Raw genomic sequence first — 10,240 nt, 5'->3', positions numbered from 1 at the left:
AATGGAGCAAAAACCCTTTCACATAAATTTATGTATGTGAAACACCTGGCATATTGCCCACCAAAATATAAGCAAATTAAATTTTGAATAAGAAATTTTGAATAGAAATTAAAAATAAGTAGTAGAATGGAGTCAAAGGAGAGAGAAAACTCAGAGAAGGAAAGGAAGGCTTGACTAATTTCAAAAATGAATTATAAAAGCATACCACAAAGCAGAATTGTGAGACATCAGAGTCAGAGTAGCTGCAGAGACTCTGAAAGGCAGAGAAACTGATGGAAAACTGATACATCACACATGTATAAATGATCTGAAAACTTAAAGAAACCATCCCAATATAAGAAGCCATAAAATACGGGAACAAGGTAACCATAGCAAAGGGAACTAATAGTAGACTTTCACAAATGAGCTTAAAACCATAGCCTTAGGTGTTAGTTAACAACTGCTGACATTAAGAAGACAAGAGTGACAGATGTCCTCTCCTACCCAGCTGGCTGTGATCGATATAAAATGTCCTTTTATGCAAGGAAACAGGCAGAGGCTTTGTATGCAAGTCAATCTCATGTTTGTGCTCTTCCATCTTTTTCTTCCCACTCAGATGAACTGTGGATCTATTAGTGTAGACCCCTAGTGAGAAGAATTTAAAAAGAAAAACAATCATCCATACCACAGATCTTTAAAACAGGGCACGCAGACATTATGCAAGACCTTTCACTTTCTGTTACTAACTCCAAAAAGATGTTCTATAGCTGAGTTTGTTGGCAGCACACTGCACAGTCCAGAATGAGAAAATAAGAGCTCCAGAATGAAAGCCACAGGCCAACTCCTGGTAGCATCAGCTTCCAGGATATTTTCTACTAATAGTTACTATATAACTTTGCCAAGTCCTTGAAATTTCTGAGCTTCAGACTTCTTATGTATATAGAGATATTTTTAATCCTACCTACCTACTTACATTATTAAGTTGTAATAACCCAGTGTAATAAAGCAGGGAAAAGCTGAACAAGCAGTTGTTATTATGAATGAAGGCATTGAGTAGATTATTACTGAAGAGGCCAAAGTATGTCAAGTAGGTATCTGATAGACAAATTAACTGCTCAAAATTCTGTGTGATTTAGTGACTTTATGTCCTAGGTTCTTAGGACACAAGAATAAAGCACAGCCCTGGTCTATTTTCTAGGCCACAGTTAGTAATTGGCTGGAGTAGAATGAAAATTATAACATACCAGTACCCTTTCCTGGTGTAACATGAAGAATAGTACTTTCTCTGACCATGCCTCAATACTTCATACAGGAAAATACAAAAGAAGCAAAGTGGCCTGCACAAGCATCTGGGGAAGCATCTTTATTTTATAGGTTACAAAGTCTACAAGATGAAATTATTTTGTTTAATTTATTTTTCAGTACTTTTCTGTGTTACAGAAAATTAAGGGGAGCCCTATTTTGCAGAGCCTGAGGGAGTTACTTGTGCTTTCTAAGATCCATATAGAGGAAGAATCTAGCTTACAGTTCAAATTGTGTGACTCTAAGCTATGTAATACTGAGTCAACTAGAGGGAAATACAGGTTGCAAGTAGAAAAGCCATTCTCCCAACACTAAAACCTAGTATCACTAACACACCATTTTTGATGTCTGCACTTACAGCTCAAAGAGCCACTGATTTACTGTTTAACAAAGTATTCCATCTAACTCTTTGAGATCTCCTTTAAATCACCTAACAGGATCTAAATAAATGCTTTCATTGGGTTTCAGTTGCTTTTATCCTCATATGCAGACACTTCGTAGATTGCTGATGAATAAAATAGAAGGCCCTCAATACGAGCTGAAATATGTACTCTTATTTTCCCAAAAAGACTAGGCTGGGAAGTCATGTAATGCCCAAGTGCCATTAAGCCTTTCTAGAGGAATAAAGTATACTTTAAAATATGTAAGATTAACCTTCAATATCTGCTTACCCCCTAAGGTAAAAGGGAAATGATATTAGGGTAAAAAATTACAGTAGCTATCCAACATAAAATAATTAAGAATAATTCATCTTTTTTCTCTTCCTTTTTTCTGGGTAGTGCTGGGGACCAATCTGTCATTTCAATTGTTAGCAAATCAGCTAGGGGCATGTGAGGATAAAGAACCTGACTGGTGTCTGACCTACTTATCCAGAAAAGGAGCACAGTCACAGACAGGCACAGAGCCATGGAAGTTTCATGCTCTGAAGGAGATGGAGTAGGTGACTGTGTGCCAGGGGGAATCTTAGCTTTTTTATAGTCCCACCAGTCTCCCACAGGCCTTGGTAGCATCCTTCCTTCCTCTCTGACTTAATATTTATCAAATGGACAACATCAGGATAAGGTTATTGTTTCCTGGGGGTATAGTTAGAAGCCACAGTAATTTTCATTTCCTTTCTTAGCTTATCTTCCTACCAAATTAGGAGAATGATATCTGGAAGATTTCATACACAGACTGTTTCAGAAGTTAAAATTTTAGACTTTTGTTTTTCTAAAACTTTCCAAAGAGAATTCCCAACCACATAATTGTCTTATCTAAAGAACAGGAACATAAAAGTTGAAGTACAACAAACAAGAAAAATGTCACCCATTGGGTCAGATGGGGTCTGGCGGGTAGAAGAAAGTCCTCTAGAGAATATGGTATCTGTTTGCTAATTCTCAATAAAGAATGTGTCTAGTAAATAGGGGAGGGGGAGGGGTGAAGAGAGTGTAGGGCTATGGAGGAAAAATGAGAACCAAGACCTGTCATGTAAAGGTACAAGATCCCAGTGATAAATGTAACTGTACAGTATACTTTAAAAGTACCAATAAACTCAATGAGAATAAAAAAGAATGTGTCTAAGTTGGGCATGTTGGTACATGCCTATAACCCCAGAACTCCAGAGGCTGAGGCAGGAGAATCGCTGGGAGTTCAAGTTCATCTTGGGCTACCTAGTGAGATTAGGGCTAACCTGAACTACAAAGGGAGCCCTGCCTCAAAAAAATCAAAACCAAAAACAAACAAAGAAAGTATTTATGGTATATGGGTGAAATAGAGGGACTGTAAAGGTGACCTGGCATATGAGAAGCAGCTGTGCAAGAAGCTCCTTATAACTGGCTGAATAAGAGAACTTTGCTTCTCAAGCTGAAGATTCAGTATCCTTTTCACTAGGACGGTGCCAATCCAAATTTTAGAAATAGAGTAACATTCTAAGACTAATGTTACACAGGAAAATAGCTATAATATCACCTTGTGTTTATTTAAAATATTAAAAAATAACAAGCTAATAGAGATTCAGGAATATTTTTAGTGTGAACATGCATTTTTCTGTTAACAACAGTGCCTGGGTGACTTATAGAAAATCATGGATATATAAGTAGTTATTTAGTCATTGGACAGTGGCATGTTCCCTGATGGATTTATATACTCCATGAGACTCCCTGTCCCCTGAGTCTGTAACCTGGGTTGCAGAGCATGGAAAGGCTTTAAATAGAATAATAATACTATCTGATAATAATGCTCTAGGTCATTTCATTTCTTGGTGCAAAAAGTTCTTAATGACTTTATGAGTTATTTCTCATATGAGAATTTATATTTATGGGAGAACATTTAAGTGATGAACAGTGCTCAAAAATTGGGATATATTGTGAATGGTAGTTTACAATTGGTAAAGTTTGGAAGTTTAGCATAAAAAGTTTGTCAGTTCTTTATGTCCAGATAAAGAGTAAAGCATTACACAATAGTTGCCTGAGTAATATTTAGGATAAAAGATGGTTCTGTGTCAATAAATTTATATTTACCACCTGGTGTTGTGAGAGAATAGGCCCATGAATAACACATTTGGATTACCAATTATCAAAGCAAAACATTAGATCTCACCCTCAGTCAAAACAATCTTCAGCACCATCAGGACACCTTACTCCTCTGGCAGTCTTTAATAAGATGTTAAGGAAATGAGCAATTTGGATAGTCCTATTGGCAGTGTTAAAGTTATGACTGGCTGCTGTCTCTCTAACAGGATATTTTACACCTAAAGGGGGTATTTCTAAGCCCAAAAGATATCTGGTTGGGAAAATAATTGTACAGACAGGAAGTAGGGGTCTATTTTTGAAGAGAGGGTTTTTCAGGGCCAAACTTCTTCACAGTATAGTTCTTTGACATTGATATTAACAACATGTATTATTATGTCATTATACAAGGGTGATCAAAATATTCTGTGAATGTTTAAAGTTTTTTAAAATTATAACAGGAGATACATTGCCATTAATTTCCCCTCAAAATCCTGTCCTTCGCTTTGAACACATTTATCACATTTATCCCTTTTCTTATCACATTTTTTTTGGGGGGGGTTTGAGACAGGGTCTCACTATGTAGTTGAAAATGACCTGGAACTCACTGTGTAGCCTAGGCTGGTCTCGAACTCACAGTGATCCTCCTGTCTCAGCCTCCCAAGTGGGGACTACAGGAGTGCACCACCATACCTGGCATTCTTATCACTTTCTAAAGCAGTTTCAGAAGTCCTCTTTTGTGTGTCTCTTCATGAGATATAATAAAACATATTGAATGCTGCTGCTAAGTGCCACTCAACAGAAAGGTGGGCTGATAAAAATGTTATGGTATATCCTCATCCACCTTATTCACCTGATCTGGTGCACTGTGACTTCTGGCTCCTCATCAGAGTAAAAAGATCATGAAAGAAATATGTTTTGAATGATTTAGGACACTGAGGTAGGCAACAGCACAACTAAAGATACTCTAAAAGGAGGACTTCAGAAAGTAGCAAGAACAGTGGAATAAGTGTATTCAAAGTGAGGGGAAGTATTCTGAGGTATAATAACAATGCATTTTTTTACTGTAATAAACTTTAAACTTTTAAAAATTTACACATCCATTGCATTAAAACTTTTCATAGATATGTAAAGTGACTTTAATTTTCTTCCATGAGAAAAAGCACTCAGAATCAGATTATATGTAAGAACTGTGCCATTATCCAGATGTGTAACTTTGGACCAATTACTTCACTTCTATGGACCTCAGTTTTACCATGGAGATTTGGGTGGACTAATCAGGATGGCTGAGACTGCTACCCAACGGTCAGCAGGGAATATTGGGATGATCTTCCCAGATAGAGGAACACAGAACTCATTTGCGCTTCAAGCTTCAAGTGTCTGTGCCCTCTGCCCTGAATTCTGGAATTTCAGTTGAATTAAAGCTTTGCAGAGGAGTGAAGTTTCATTCTGTGCATATATGAGCATTTGTAAAGTCTATTCCAGCTCCAACATTTTTCTGAACCTGGAGTTTTTATCACTCTCCCATTCATTGTAAGCTTGATTGTTACAGAAATGCAAGTAGTCTAAGACTTTAGTGGCTAAGTTTAAAAGCAATCAAAATACATGTTCAGTTAAAAGAAATAAAGGTATATCAATCTGCATTCATTCTTATTAAAGCCTCCGGACTCTAATTTCTTTTTGAATGCCATTTATGTTTTCTAAGAATTCTGCTTGGAATCAAAGAGACTTTGAACATTTAGAAGTACAGACTGAGGCAGGCATCCCTTTTTTACAGTTCCTTTCAGGAGCAGTCACAATTGCTTTGTCAAGTGTGGATATACTTACCTCCTTCCACCTGCCAACAGCAGCATTCTCCTGTGATAACAGTGATTGGACAGACGTATGAGGAGAGGTGAAGCCTTGTGGAGCTTGACTGGGACCATAATTCCAGACCCCTAGGCCTTGGCAGAGGAACAGTGAGAGGCATAGCCACATGGGCACCTGCAGCTCTTTCCCAACCCCAGCTCCTACACAGTTCTGGCCTCCTGGCTGGTCCAGTACCTGGATTCACACCTCAGCAGCAGAGGGGGTCATAAAGGCCATTGTTCTGAGCTCAAGCCTCAAGTTGATTTAATTCACATGGTTAAAGGTGATAGATTAATAACTACCACAAACTGACATTTTCTAAGATGTACTTGGTGCTATTGTGTTGCTGATTGTATTATTTGGGCTAACGTGTTGTGACTGATTTAATCAGTCATCCTTCCTGGTATAATGAAAATGAGATTTCCTCAGTTTCATTAGAGACTCAAAAGCTAAAGACAAGCTATAACAGGAAGATCAAAGTATTAACCCAGGAATTAAACCAAGGACAGTACCAACAACAACAAAAAAAGAAATGAGAAGACATTCAAGTGAGGCACAAGCACAAACGCAGGCTGCCTGTTCACCAAAGGCAAATTCTGGGAAAAATGAGGTAGAAAATTGTGATAATCAACCACCTAGACACCCTGAATGCATAACATGGAAAGTAACAAAACAGTTCAATGAGGCTCTAGAAAAATTCAAAACAGAAATAATTTCCAAGATAACTACAGAGATGGTGAACAGAATGAAAGACATGATTAGAGACTCTAGAACAGAAGTAGATTTTAAAAAATATGTGAGTTCAGGACCATGATATAAGCCATGAAGGCCCATGAAGGCCCAACATAGGAAATAGAATCCATGAAACATATTCAAACAGAAATCCAGGAGATTAAAAACTCTATTGAAAGTATACATAACAGACTGAGTCAATCTTAAGACTGGATACCAGATATAGAAGACAGGACAGTGGTTAGTGACCATGAAAAGAGGGATCTCTAAAAAAGTAAGCAAACACGAGAAATCAATCCTACAGCTCCTAGATGATGCAAAGAATAATAATATAAGACTGATAGGAGTTCATGAAAAAGCAGAAGAAAGTACAAGTGACATTAAAAAAAAAGTGTTCACAGAATTAATGAGAGAAAATTTTCCAAACAGAGCAAAATGATTTGACATACAGATAGTGAGGGTTATAAGACACCAACTAGACAAGATCATAAAAAACCTGCACCTATAATAATAAAGATCCCAGAAACCCAACAGAAGAACAAAATACTACCATCAGTTAGAGAAAAGAAACAAATCACATCCAAAGGAAAGCCCATAAGAATCACAGCAGACTTTTCAACACAAACCTTCAAGTAAAGGTGAATCTGGTGTGAAGTATTTCAAGCCCTAAAAGAAAACAACCTCCAACCTAGACTGATGAATCCTGCAAAACTATCTTTCAAAATGAATGGGGAAATACAAAACTTCCATGACAAAGAACACCTGAGAAACTTCATGAATACCAAACCAGTACTTCAGAAAATTCTAAATAATGTCCTAGAAAAAGACAATGAAGGTCACAACTCCATGAGGCCCAACAGAGGATATCCAGGAAGCAAGGCAAGAAATTAAAGGGAGAAGGGGGAAAAATAAAATAGAGCCAACAACAGGAAAATAACTTGATGATAACAAGTCAGTACATATCAGTTATAATCATCAATGTTAATGGCCTCAATTCACCAATCAAAAGAAATAGACTGGCAGAATGGATAAAGACGCAAAATCAAACAATATGCTGTATACAAGAAATGCACCTAGTTAAAAAAGAAACTCATAGACTGAAAAAGGATGGAAAACAGTTCATGTGACAAGAACCCAGAAAAAAAGCAGGGGTATTTATCTTATTTGCAGACAAAGTAAATTTCAAACCAAAACTAATTAAGAGAGAAAAAGAGGGTCACTACATCCTTGTAAAGGTAACAATCCAAGAGGAAGAGATGGCAATCATAAATACACACCAAATACTAATGCCCCCAACTAAACATAACAAATATTAAGGGACATAAAAAACCAAATAAGCACTAATAGAATTGTAGTGGGGGACCTCAGTACCCCATTGTCACAAATAGACAGATAGATCATTTAGACAAAAATTTAACAATGAAATACTAGAACTGAACCAAGCTTTTGAACAAATGGACTTAACAGATGTCTACAGAGTATTCCACCACACAAAATCAATATACATTTTTTTTGGTTGAACATGGGTCATATTCCAAAATAGACCACATGCTAGCTCATAGAATATGTTTCAGTAAATGCAAAGGATTTGAAGTCATCCCAAGTATGTTATCAGACCATAGTGCAATTAAACTGGAGATCAATTGCAAAAGAAACCACAAGAACTTCACAAACACAAAGAAATTGAATAAGACTCTCCTGAACAACCACTGGGTCACAGAGGACAATAAAGAAATTAGACAGTTTTTACAAATAAATGATAATGCTAATAAAACATATAGGAATCTATGGGACACAATGAAAGCAGTTCTAAAAGGGAAATTTAAAGCAGTGGATGTCCACATTAGAAAGACAGAGCAAGCTCAGATAAACAACCTAATGCTGAATCTTAAGCTTCTAGAAAAAGAAGAGCAAGACAAACCCAAAGCTCATACAAGGGCAGAAATTATAAATATCAGAGCAAAAGTCAAAGCAATGGAGACTAAAAGAATGATACAAAAAATCAACAAAGCAGAGAGTTGGTTTTTGAAAAAATAAATAAAATCAATAAACACTTAGCCAACCTTATCAAAAAAAGGAAAGAAAAGGCTCACATCCATGGAATTAGGAACAAAAAAGGTGATGTCACAACAAATCCAGGAGAAATCCAAAGGATCATCAATACCTACTTTGAGAACCTGTACTCTAATAAAATGGAAAATATAGAAAAAATGGACAGATTTCTAGATTCATATGAATTACCAAAGTTGACTGAAGATGATATAAATTTTCTAAACACCCCAATTACAATCAGTGAAATTGAAAGTGTAATTAAAAATTTACCAACAAAAAAAGCTCAGGTACTGATGGCTTCACTGCTGAATTCTACAAAACATTTAGAGAAGAACTATTGCCACTACTTTTGAAACTTTTCAGGGAAATTGAAAGGAAATTGAAATACTCCCAAATTCCTTCCTAGATGCAGGTGGTATTTTGATCCCCAAACCAGGGAAAGACCCAACCAAGAAAGAAAACTACAGGCCAATTCACTAATGAAGATAGAAGCAAAAATCCTCAATAAGATATTTTCAAACAGAGTACAGAAGATCAAGAAGAAGATCATAGACCCTGACCAAGTCAGATTTATCTCAGGGATGCAAAGATTGTCCAACATACATAAATCAATAAATGTAATGCACTATATCAACAGAGTCAAAGACAAAAACCATATAATCATCTCAATAGATGCAGAAAAATTGTGCGACAAAATTTAATACCCATTCATGATAAAAACCCTACAGAAAATTGGAATAGATGGTCCTTATTTCAATTTGATAAAGATTATCTATGAGCTGGGCGTGGTGGTGCACTCCTGTAATCCCAGCACTTGGGAGGCTGAGGCAGGAGGATCGCTGTGAGTTCAAGACCAGCCTGGGCTACATAGTGAGTTCCAGGTCAGTCTCAACTACATAGTGAGACCCTGTTTTCAACCCCTCTCCAAAGACTATCTATGAAAAACCAACAGCAAACATCATACTAAATGGTCAAACACTGAAAACCTTCACACTAAAATCAGGAACAAGACTAGGATGTCCACTGTCACCACTCCTGTTCAATGTAGTTTTGGAAACATTAGCCACAGCAATTAGACAAGAGAAAGCAAGAAAAGGAAATAAAGATAGGAAAGGAAGAAGTTAAAACAGTTATTATTTGCTGACAATATGATAATCTACACAGAAGCCCCAAAGAACTTCACCAAAAGATTTCTTAACTTAATTGACAGATTTAAAAGAGTAGCTGGATACAAAGAAAACACTCAAAAATCAATAGCCTTCTTGTACACAAATAACAGACTCACTGTGAGAGAAATTAGGGAAACAGTCCCTTCATGATACCATCCAAAAAAAAAAGAAAGAAATATCTAGGAATCAATCTAACAAAAGAAGCAAAATACCTCTACATTCAAAATTACAACACTCTGAAAAAAGAGATCGAAGAGGATGTAAGAAAATGGAAAGATATCCCTTGCTCCTTGTTAGGAAGAACCAATATAGTGAAAATGGCCATTCTCCCAACACTGCTATACAGATTCAATGCTATCCTGATTGAAATCCCAATGGTGTATTTCATCTAACTAGAGAAAACAATACAAAAATTCATTTGGAACCAGAAGAGACCTAGAATAGCAAAGCCATTCTAGGCAACAGAAACCAGGGGGTATCACAATCCCCAACTTGAAAGTGTACTACAAATCCACTGTGATAAAAACATCATAGTACTGGCAAAGTAACAGACCCAAGGATCAATGGAATAGGTTAGAAGATGCAGAAACAACTCCAGATATACTCAGCTACCTCATCTTTGACAAAGGAGCCAACCATCCTCACCTGAGGAAAGATAGCCTCTTTTATACA

Source organism: Fukomys damarensis, unplaced genomic scaffold (assembly GCF_012274545.1).
Source record: "Fukomys damarensis isolate Sample0158 unplaced genomic scaffold, DMR_v1.0_HiC HiC_scaffold_19, whole genome shotgun sequence".
In the NCBI taxonomy this organism is placed as follows: domain Eukaryota; kingdom Metazoa; phylum Chordata; class Mammalia; order Rodentia; family Bathyergidae; genus Fukomys; species Fukomys damarensis.
The sequence above is the reverse complement of the archived record's forward strand: the minus strand, read 5'-3'. Positions refer to the sequence as shown.